Below are 12,500 nucleotides of genomic sequence, written 5' to 3'. Positions count from 1 at the left end.
CTCTAACCCAAACCCCCCTTAAATAAACCTAACCCCTGAAGATCTCCCTACCTTGAGTCGTCTTCACCCAGCCGGGCCAAAGTCTTCATCCGATGGGGCAGAAGAGGACATCCAGACCAGCAGAAGTCTTCATCCTATCCGGGCAGAAGAGGACATCCGGACCGGCAGACATCTTCATCCAAGCGGCATCTTTTATCTTCATCCATCCGGAGCGGAGCGGAGCGGAGCCATCTTCTTCCAGCCAACGCGGATCCATCCTCTTCAACCGATGCCTACTCGCCGAATGAAGGTTCCTTTAAATGACGTCATCCAAGATGGCGTCCCTCAAATTCCGATTGGCTGATAGGATTCTATCAGCCAATCGGAATTAAGGTAGGAAAAATCTGATTGGCTGATTCAATCAGCCAATCAGATTCAAGTACTATCCGATTGGCTGATCCAATCAGCCAATCAGATTGAGCTCATATTCTATTGGCTGATCGAACCTAAAATGTCCAATACACAACTCTATGGTCTTTTTTGTTTGTTTGTGCAACCAATTGAAGTCAAATTTAAACCTTCATGTTTCAGATAGAATGTACAATTTAATAAAAAATAAATAAATAAAATAAAACTTTCCAATTTACTTCAGTTATCAAAAAGACCTATTTCTCTTTTCCCTAGGATAAAACCTAGCTACTTTGCATGAGAATATCCTTAGGTATGTTAAAGAGAAAGCACTTGTATCAATGTGATACAGACAACCTCTAGAGGGAACTTTAGAGTGCAGTAACTTCTGCCACTCTATGGTAGAACTCTATGCTAACCTAAACTAGCACTGTATTGCTAGGGTTGCCATATTGTTACTTTAAAAGAGGACACTTAAAGGAAAATGAAACACTAAATAAATGCTAGACAGAATGATGCATTCAAAGAAAAGATTAGTCTGAATATATGTAGGATTTATTTTAAAGTTTCATTAGCTGTTTAAATATTGACAAAATAAGAGTAAAGTTTTAGTATCCCTAAAACAATGGCCATGTTGTAACTTAGGTTACCTTCTCTCCTGTGACTAATAGGGGCAGCTATAAATAGGTCACTAGAGTGTGCAGCCAATGGCGGTGTGGAATATAATTTTCTGTACTTCCATTTCTCACAGGAACTGAAAAGCTCACAATTTTAGAATAGAATTACAGGAAAAGGGGACAAAATGAATAATGAAAATATTTTGCAGTTTTTTTTATAAATATAATTTATCATTTTATATTACCATCTCAAAGTGTTTAATGTCCCTTTAAAGAAAAATACATACGTCAGGGTTCTTATAATGGGATATTTTCAAACCCACTGAACTGAACAGTTTCTTTAAAAGGTCACTGACATATACATTTTTTATAAGGGTCATTTTTTATAGCAACAGCAAGGTTTATTCTAATATTATATATTATAACACATGAGTTTTGATCTCCATTTTCCCACAATGGCCCTGGAACCTGCAGATCACTGAAATAACACACTGGTTAATTCTGCTTATGGAGCCTGTGTCTGTTTTTTGTAATTGGATAGAGTATTCTTAAGGGTTAAACAATGAAATCTGTGTTTGGGCATAATGGGTTAGTGGTATACTGGGCATGTTTTATCCACTGTACAAACCTCACTCTTACAGTACAGACTGTGATTTACATACTTCACTCTCTCTGTACAATCTGTGATTTACAATTCCACTCATAGGGGCTGAATTATCATTGTCTGGCGGACATGCAGAAACAGTTGTATTGCAGATTCAGAGCCAATTGACCACTAGTAGGGGGTGTCAATCAGCCCGATCGTATAGGATTGGGCGGATTGATGTCCGCAGCCTCAGAGGCGGTGGAGCAGTTACAGAGCAGAGGTCTTAAGACCGCTGCTTCATAACTGCTGTTTCCGGTGAGCCTGAAGGCTCGCACGGAAACAGGGGCATTAGGGGCCATTCGGCCCTTGATAAATTGGCCCCTTACTGTACAGACTGCGATTTACAAACCCTACTCTCACTGTACAGACTGTGATTTACAAACCCCACTCTCACTGTACTGGCCGTGATTTACAAACCTCACTCTCACTGTAAAGACTGTGATTTACAAACCTCACTCTTACTGTACAGACTGTGATTTACAGACCTCATTCTCACTGTACAAACTGATTTCAAAACCTCACTCTTAATGTACAGACTGTGATTTCCAAACTGAGAATGGTTGTCTTTAGATTATAATTAGACGGAGAATTTGAGGGATGTAATTTCTTTCTAATGACACGGTGAGTCCACGGATCATCATCAATAACTGTTGGGAATATCACTCCTGGCTAGTAGGAGGAGGCAAAGAGCACCACAGCAAAGCTGTTAAATATCACTCCCCTACCCACAATCCCCCAGTCATTCTCTTTGCCTGTAGTGCAAGGAGGAGTTGAAGTTTAGGTGTCTGATGAGAAGTTTTCTTCAATCAAGATTTTTTTTTTAGCAGAGTAAGCTTACTCTGTTACTTTCTGGGGTCTAACCTAGTCCACATCAGTCTCAGTCTTCAGTAGGGCAGTGGTGTCTTTTGAACACTTGAGAACTTGTGAGGTACAATCCTCACTGTGTTTTCTCAAGAATCTGCTGCCCTAACTAGAAAACCTGAGTAGGTTTACTCAGTTTTTCTCTCTTCACAGGTCCATGTGAGGTGCTGCACCCTCTCAAACCAGATGAGCTGTCCTGCTGCCAGGCAGCACTTTCAGGTAAGTGCCATTTTAATTTTCTTTTGCAAGGAGATTGCTGGCACTTGTTGCAGCTAAAAGCTGTCTTATTTAATATGGGACTTTATTAAACCTTCATGTTTGGGGTTTCTATTAGGCAGTTTGGGCATTGAGACTGTGCTGTGATTTATGATGGCTCAGTGTGTTATAGTAGTTTTTATACTTTAACTTTTGGTCATGGAGATTACTGTTGTAAGCCGTTTTTTCATCAGTTAGGGCTCTGTAACGGCTCTGTATTTGAAAAGGGGATTGTTTCTTCTGTGAGGGAAGTCACTCTGTGAGCTGCAGGACAGGTAGGCTCTTCAGTAAAGCTACTGAGGTGTATGGGTAGACTGAGGTCTATTTGGTTTGCTGCGCTAACACACATTTCTATTTAAAGACACAGTACACATTTATTTTTATTTTCAAATAAAGAAGTTTTACACTTTATCCTTATTTATTACATAAGATGGATCAAGAGGCTTTTCAAACCATTATCCCAGGTGAAGTTGCTGCTTGTCAGTTATGTTTTGATGCTCAGTCGGAACCCCCAGTTCCTTTTTGTTCCTCATGCATTGAGAGAACTTTAAGTTATAGAGATAAAATATTTGACCATGAGCCACCATTATCCCAGGCAAATGCTGTTCAGGTGTCTCTTGTTGCAGATATGCTGCAGCTTTCTGCTCAAGCGTCCCAACTTTTTCAGTCTCCACATACAGTGCCCTGTGTTTCGTCTTGCAATCCTGTAGGATTTTCTCTACAAGACATTGCTTCCCAGGTATCCCTTGCTGTATCTGAGGCCTTGTCAGCTTTCCACATGTTGTAGGGAAGGCGTAAAAGGAAATTTAAGGAAACAGTTAGGAAGGTTTCTGATCAAGTTCTGGCTATCCAGAGTGTCCCTTCCCATAAACCTGAGGAAGAAGACATGTTGGTAGCATCTGAGGGGGAAATCTCAGACTCAGACAGTGTAATTCCTTCTTCTGATGCTGAAGTGGTATCCTTCAGATTTAAGCTAGAACACCTTCACTTATTACTTTAGGAGGTTTTGGCTACTTTGGACGACTCCGACACAACTATTGTAGTCAATCCTAGAAAGTCTAGTAAATTGAACAAATACTTTGATGTTCCCTCCGCGGTGGAGGTTTTTCCATTTCCTGTCCATGCTGCAGAGATTATTGCTCGAGAATGGGAAAGACCTGGTATTCCCTTTTCTCCATCTCCTATTTTTAAGAAGATGTTTTCTATAGCGGGTTCTATTAAGGAGTCATGGCAGATTGTTCCAAAGGTAGAAGGAGCGAACTCCACTTTAGCCAAGAGGACTACTATTTCCATAAAGGATAGTTGTTCTTTTAAAGATCCAATGGATAAAAATGGAGGCTTTACTAAAAAAGATGTATGTCTACCAGGGTCTACAATGGTAACCTGTGGTGTCTATCGCCTCTGTTACCAGCGCTGCGGCTTACTGGTTTGATGCGTTGTCTGAATCTCATCAGACGGATACCCCTTTTGATGAGATCCAGGACAGGATTAAAGCACTCAAGTTAGCCAATTCCTTCAATACAGATGCTTCCTTAAAGGTTATTAAACTAGGAGCCAAAATTTTTGGTTTTGCTGTCCTAGCCCGCAAGACCTTGTGGTTAAAGTCTGGTCTGCTGATGTTTCATCTAAATCTAAGCTCATGGCTATTCCTTACAAGGGAAAGACTTTGTTTGGACCTGGTTTGACAGAAATTATATTAGATATTACTGTAGTTCCTTTCGTAACTTTAAAAGCAAGTCTTCCTCCCCTTCCTCCAAGCAAGATCAAGCCAAGCCTTCCTGGAAGCTCAACCGGTCCTGGGATAAGGGAAAGCAATCTAAAAAGCATTCAGCTGATTCCAAGTCAGCATGAAGGGTTGGCCCCCAATCTGGGAGTGGATCTTGTAGGGGGCACACTCTCTCTTTTTTTCCCAGGCTTGGATAAGAGATGTACCGGATCCCTGGGCGATGGACATTGTCTCCCAGGGATACAAAATAGACTTCAAATCTTTTCCTCCCAGAGGCAGGTTTCTCCTCTCCAGATTATCTGTAGACTAGATAAAGAGAAGCATTCTTACATTGTGTCAAGGACCTTGCCACCCTGCAGGTAATAGTTCCAGTTCCCTTTTAGGAAAGGGGTCTGGAATTTTACTTGAATCTGTTCGTAGTTAAAAAAAAGGAGGGAACTTTTCGACCAATCCTAGATCTAAAATGTTTAAACAAGTTTCTCAGAGTGCCATCCTTCAAGATGGAGACTATATGCTCCATTCTTCCCTTGGTACAAGAGGGTCAGTTTATGACAACCATAGACCTAAAGGATGCATACCTTCATGTTCCCATTCACAGGGACCATCACAAGTTTCTGAGATTCGCCTTTATGGACAATCATTTCCAGTTTGTTGCCCTTCCATTCAGCCTTGCCACAGCTCCCAGAATTTTTTTCAAAGGTTCTGGGGGCTCTTTTAGCTGTGCTTCGATCTCAGGGCATTGCAATGGCACCTTATCTGGATGACATTCTGGTTCAGGCGCCATCTTTTCAACAAGCAGAATCTCATACGGAAATCTTTTTGTCTTTTCTTTGATCCCATGGATGGAAGGTGAATCGGGAAAAAAGTTGGGGACCATAATAGACTCCCTGTTAATGAAGTTTTTTTCTGATGGAGGTCAGAAAAAGAAAGATTTTCGACTCTTGTTTTGCCCTTCAGTCCACTCCACGGCCGTCAGTGGCTTAATGTATGGAGGTAATTGGTCTGATGGTGGCTTCCATGGACATTTTCCATTTGCTTAGTTCCATCTCAGACCTCTGCAGTTATGCATGCTCAGACAATGGAATTGGGACTATACTAACCTGTCTCCTTGTGTAGATCTAGATCAGGCGTCAATAGACTCTCCTCCGTGGTGGCTTTCTCAGGATCATCTCTCCCAGGGTACTTGCTTCCGCAGACCCTCCCGGGTGATTGTGACCATGGATGCCAACCTTCTAGTTTGGGGAGCAATATGGGGCTCGTTGAAGGATCAGGGCTTATGGACCCAGGGGGAGTCAGTCCTGCCCATAAACATCTTGGAGCTGAGAGCAATCTTCAATTCTCTTCTGGCCTGGCCTCAGTTAGCCTTAGCCCAGTTTATCAGATTCCAGTCGGACAACATAACCTCGGTGGCCTACATCAACCACCAGGGGGGAACTCGGAGTTCCTTGGCCATGACAGAGGTTGCCCAAATTATTCAGTGGGCAGAGACCCACAACTGTTGTTTTTCTGAGATCCACATCTCAGGAGTGGACAATTGGGAAGCAGATTTTCTGAGCAGACAGGCTTTTCATCCCGGGGAGTGGGAACTTCATTCGTATGTGTTTTCCAGCTTGACCCTCAAGTGGGGGCAGCTGGAGTTGGATCTCATGGCTTCTTGTCAGAATGCCAATTTTCCGAGATATGGCTTGAGGTCAAGAGATCCGCAAGCATTTCTGATTGTTGCTCTGGCAGTTCCTTGGAACTTCAGTCTAGCATTCCTGTTTCCTCTGTTCGCTCTCCTTCCAAGAGTCATTGCTCGAATCAAGCAGGAGAGGGCGTTACTCATAGCCCCGGCATGGCCTTGCAGGATTTGGTATGCAGACCTAGTGGAAATGTTATCCTTTCCACCTTGGAGACTGCCTCTGAGGAAGGACCTTCTACTTCAGGGTCCCTTCCTTCATCCAAATCCCGTTTCTCTGAAACTGACTGCTTGTAGATTGAACACTTAGTTTTATCTAAGCGTGGATTTTTAGAGTCGGTCATTGAGACCTTGATTCATGTTTGTAAGCCTGTGACTCACAGGATGTACCATAAGATCTGGCGTAAATACTTGTATTGGTGTGAATCCAAAGGATACTTTTGGAGTAGAGTAAGGATTCCTAGGATGATTCCTAGGATTTTGTCCTTTCTCCAGGATGGTCTGGAGAAGGGTTTGTCGGCAAGTACTCTAAAGGGTCAGATTTCGGCATTGTCTATTTTGTTACATAAGCGCTTGGCAGATGTGCCAGACGTGCAATTGTTTTGTCAGGCCTTGGTTAGAATTTGGCCTGTGTTTGAACCTTTTACTCCTCCTTGGAGTCTTAACCTTGTTCTTAAAGTTTTACAACAGGCTCCGTTTGAGCCTATGCATTCTTTAGATATTAAGATGTTATCTTGGAAAGTTTTGTTTTTGCTGCAATTTCCTCTGCTCTGAGAGTTTCTGAACTCTCTGCTTTACAATGTGATTCCCTTTATCTTATATTGCACTCTGATAAGGTGGTTCTGCGTACTAAGTTTGGTTTCCTGCCCAAGGTTGTTTCGGTCAAGAATATTAATCAGGAAATCATTGTACCTTCTTTGTGTCCTAATCCTTCTTCTCACAAAGAATGCTTGTTACATAATCTGGATGTTGTGCGAGCACTAAAATTTTATTTGCAGGCAACTAAGGACTTTCGTCAGTCTTCTGCATTGTTTGTTTGCTTTTCTGGGAAACGCAAGGGTCAGAAAGCTACGGCTACTTCACTTTCCTTTTGACTGAAGAGCGTTATTCGCTTGGCATATGAGACTGCTAGACAGCAAACTCCTGAGAAAATGACAGCTCATTCCACAGGGGCTGTTTCTTCTTCCTGGGCCTTCAAAAATGAAGCTTCTGCGGAACAGATTTGCAAGGCTGCAACTTGGTCATCTTTGTACACTTTTTCCAAATTCTATAAATTAAATACTTTTGCCTCGACTGAGGCTTCTTTTGGGAGAAAGGTTCTTCAAGCAGTGGTGCCTTCTGTTTAGGTTCCTGTCTTGTCCCTTCCTTATCATCTGTGTCCTCTGACTTGGGTATTGGTTCCAAACAGTAATTGATGATGATCCGTGGACTCACTGTGTCATTAGAAAGAAAATGAAATTTATGCTTACCTGATAAATTTATTTATTTCTTGACACGGTGAGTCCACAGCCCGCCCTGTATTCAGACAGTTTCTTTTTATATAAACCTCAGGCACCTCTGCACCTTGTGTTACTTCCTTTCTCTCATTTCCCTTTGGTCGAATAACTGGGGGATTGTGGGTAGGGGAGTGATATTTTACAGCTTTGGTGTGTTGCTCTTTGCCTCCTCCTGCTGGCCAAGAGCTTATTCCCAATAGTAATTGATGATGATCCGTGGACTCACCGTGTCAAGAAATAAATAAATTTATCAGGTAAGCATAAAATGCATTTTCAATCCTAGACCCATACAGCACAGTCAGATCGAGCATTCAATTATAATCAACTTTTCAGTTTACTTTTATTATCTAATTTGCTTTGTTCTCTTGGTATCCATTGTTGGCTCATAGTCCAGCTATCTCCCAGTAGTGCATTGCTGCACCTTCAATAAAGCATACCAAGAGAATGAAGTTGATGATAGGAGTAAATGTACTATGAATCATGAGATAAACAGTATGGGTTTCTTCTCCTTTTTTTTTTTTATTGAGGAATAAGAATTTACATGAAAAAAGCATACAAATTACAGGTTACAAAGCAAAAAAGTATGTACATCTGTTTACTTATGTCTGCTTCAATAAGCTCAACAATAACTAGCATACTCAAGTGTCAACAAGGGAATGAAGCTAACATGGGAAGTTTGGGGCAAACCTATAAACCCAACATTTTTGCCCCTCAGCAGGGACCCCAATTAATTGACTCTCTAAGCAGAGGGTTTTTGGGTAGAACAGGCTACTTTTGGACCTGGATTTCTCAATCGTACATCCTATGCCTGCCAGGACCACGGTTGGGTCCAGAAAACTTACAGTTTAAAGGAGGAAAGAAAATTTAGTATGATATGGGCTCAAATAGATAAAAAAACATAAACATTGTGATATAACAACTATGGAAGGATATCGGATAATATAGTGCCTCTTATGGGCCCTCAAAATATGTATATTTTTATGCAGTAGAAGAACTATTATATGCAGTATATCTCTGAGTCAGGTAGGATACTCACAGATCTATAAAGACATCTATTAGAGAGAGTTAGACTGCATCTATCTGAAATTAACAGAATAAAATACATGTGCAGAGTGCCACGCACTACCTGCGGACCTCATAGAATATTATAAATGTCAGAAAATGATTGCAGATATTACAATGATATGAACACATACACAGAACTTTAGGTTGTCAGTTTGTACATCTTACACCATATGTAACATGTTAGCAGTAGAATTGAATTATAGAAATATGATTTAAGTATTGGATATATTGATTCAACTATTCCTAAATTCCAATACTTGAATATAGTTGCTGAAAAAGACATATTCATACAACTCAAAATTAGACATGGTTGAATGAAAATGTATATTATACGGAGTATACTATTCCTGGTCACATAAAGGGGCTTAAGACCAAAGCTGGGAGGACTAAACAAAAAGAGATAGGAAGTGTAAAAGAATACCAAAGCATTTGATCTCTATGTAATTATAGGTATATAATATGTTTCATAATGCAGCGAGTGGGGGTCATTGGGCTCATATATAACGTATTAAATAATTGCAATGCTTGTATAGAAAACAAAAACAAGACCCCAATATAATTTTTTTTGGTGATTATAGAAAAATAGTTGAGTATCGAAAACTAACAGTATCTATGCATTTTCCCAAGGAGCACCCTAAAGAGTTAAGACTGTAAACTAGGAATAAGCTACCCCTCAAAAGGCATAGACTAAGGTGGGCTAATGGGTTATGGCAATGTATATATCAATGTGCGTCAGGGTCCACCCGTCCTCTCCTTTGTAAATATAACAATCGCAAGCTGTAAGAGGAGAAAAGAATGACCCCGCATTAAGAATATGCATATAATATAAAAAAGAGGCTTATGTAATTGTAATTACTTTCCCCACTACACAGTCTTTATATGTGCCACAGAGTCATCGAAAAAATTAAAAAAGAAATAAAAAGTGTCAGCCTAGCCTTCATACCCTTTGTGAACAGTGTGGGGTACAGAGATTTGTCCATTTATATATATTAACCCACTTCAACTTGAACCACTAGAGTCACTCCCAAGCCTTGTAAACCTGTGGATCCTTCAGTTAATAAGTCCGGTGCCCAGATTACGCAACTATAATCTGATGTGGCGTTCCATTGGTACTTTGTCCCTCGAGTGGTATCTCTCTTTTGAAGAGATAAAACATGCAACATGGCAATACCGATACTGCCCTCTGCCACCTCCATTAGACCAGGAAGTTCCCAGAGTGTCTCCATCAGACTTGTGATATCGGGCTCCGAGTTATCCTGTGCTGTAAACTCACCACAGCTATTCACTTCCTGCGGGCAAGTAGATCCCATGTATTGCACAGAAGGGTCAGCGACTTCCTCCTGTGCTGGGACTATAGAGAAGTAAGGGGGTTCTTCACAAAGGTTCATCAATGCACACACCTCATTGCTCCCCGGAGGTTGTGGGCTGTATGACAAACAAGTGTTCTGTCGCTGAGCTATAGATCTCCCTGTCACCAGTATCTCAGGCTCAAAGGGGTTCCTCTTTTCTGCCCTGTGCTCCATTAGGGACTGTAAATGATCAAATCTGTCCAACATGTTTCTCTCAAACTCACTAAATAGGGCTTGTGTAAGAATATGGGAATCCTCCAAATTTGCAGTTTAAGTAGGAGAGAAGAATTTACTGTATTCTCCTAATACCCGGTGGCCTGGGGGGGGGGGGATCTAAGGTTTTCCTCCACAAGGGCCATCTAAAACCTCAGCAGTCTAGTCTGCGAGGCTCCACAGCAAACAATATGAGTATTGCCCAGTCCAGCATAATTAGTTCTCGTGTACACAATTAAATTATGTGCTAGATGGCATCTGTAAAGTTAGATATCTTGGCGGGAAGTATATCCTTTAGATTGAGCTCCCAGATTAGCGGCCATCTTCGGTTAGAGCCTAGACATGCCCCCTTCTTCTCCTTTTAAATACCATAAAATGGGGAGCATGTCTGAACAGCGATCTAAAAGGTCGCACTCTCCAGAGCTCCGGTGGATTCCCTGTTAATCCGCTGATTTACAGAGTTCATTTGACAGCAAAATTAATATACACATAACTATTAGAGCATCACTACATAGTGGAACTCTTTCTCATACAATCTACGCTGTATACATGATATTGGAGCCAGGATTCAGAACACAAGGGCCTAGAGCAGCGGCTACTACTGGGCGACGCTTCCACCCTCGGTTTTACCAAGGTATTGTGCCTTAGCCATCCTCACCAGCACAATTGTAAGACATTACTAAGCAAAATCGCTAAGATTGAAGAGATTCTAAAGTGAAAAAGGAGGTTGAAGATTGCGGATCAGAAGTGCGTCTATCTCGATGAAACCAAAATGGCCACCACTGCCAATGCAGGAGAGCAGAACCCTCTTGATCCGATATGGCAAAAATTAGAGGAGCTCTTTCAGCACCTTATAGATTCAGCACCATTTGACCATCTGTCGAGAGTATTTAGTGAAAAAAATACAGTGGTAATGAGCTCAGATCAAACTCCAGAAAACAGCCTTCCCGCCACTACCTATCTCAATAACGAATTTCTACAAGCGGAGAACATCCTTGCTATAGGACCTAAATATAAACAAGGTGCAACGCCATTAGAGCCGCTGTGTAGCCACCTTAACAAAGCACCAGATGGGCTTCACCCGCAGAAGGATCACCTTACAAAGTACAGTCCCCCAGACAAGCTGGAAAGAGTCCTATGGAGGGAAAGGCAACTGCTACAACCAGTGTCTGACAGGGGTTTGGTGGGGGGCCTCCGGAAAGACACGACAAGTTTCCAGTCATACCTTCTGACAGCAGGTATGGATCAGCAGACTTCATGGGACCTGGCAGAACAGCGGCTCGAGGCTCTTGATTGCTTGCACAGTGACTTAACACTTAAAGTTACCATCAGAAGGCCACTAACCTATTCTGATGCGATTTCACCACTACCCTTGATGTGCCATAGCAAGCCTCTGCAAAAAGAACATTATGCAGCCACTAAGACTCTACTGTTCTCGCAAATAGAACCCGGTGGCTGGAGAAAATACCTAAGTGGGACGTTGCCTTTACTTGAATCCCAAGACGCTGGTAACGATTGTGAGATAGTTAGTAAATGCTGTTTCATAAATTAGCCCCTGTACTGAAGTTAGCTGCTATGGCTGATTATGATTCAGAATATATAATTAGTTGTTGAGCTTACCAATGTCAGTTTTCCAGTTATGACCTCAAGGATTGTGTAATAATTAACTGTTTACTTATAATTACATTGTTTGTATCTTAGCATAGTGAATGTACACTATTATTTAGTTTATTAGTGTTTAACATGCTTCTTGTAATGTTTAGCTTATAGCTACAGTTATAAAGCACAGGTTTCTACATTTTTCAAATAATATACCGCCTGTAACACGCAGCTTTATTGCTGCACTTCTTAGTAAGGTTCAGTACTAGGTCTTATGGCATACACGCTGTTACCATTTCCACATCTTAGTACTATACGGGGGTTAGTGGGTGGCCCCCAAGGAGTTATATTCAAAAGAATGGCTAATCAAATGCTCTTTCTGACAGACCTCCATAACTCTCCCTGAACATATAGCTTTACTAGACACTCCTTGGCGGTCGGTGGCCGAGGTCGCGAAGGAGTTAAAGAACAAAATAAAAAGGAGGATACTATTTATTTTTTGGGTGCTTACATTTCATTGAAAATCTTGTCCAGGTTTAGATATTGCTTTTATATACCACAAATATACCCTTTACAAGTGTTATTGTGCTTTCACTGACTGTGTATTG

The sequence above is a fragment of the Bombina bombina genome, chromosome 8, assembly GCF_027579735.1.
Source record: "Bombina bombina isolate aBomBom1 chromosome 8, aBomBom1.pri, whole genome shotgun sequence".
NCBI classification, from domain to species: domain Eukaryota; kingdom Metazoa; phylum Chordata; class Amphibia; order Anura; family Bombinatoridae; genus Bombina; species Bombina bombina.
This window is presented reverse-complemented; position numbering follows the sequence as displayed.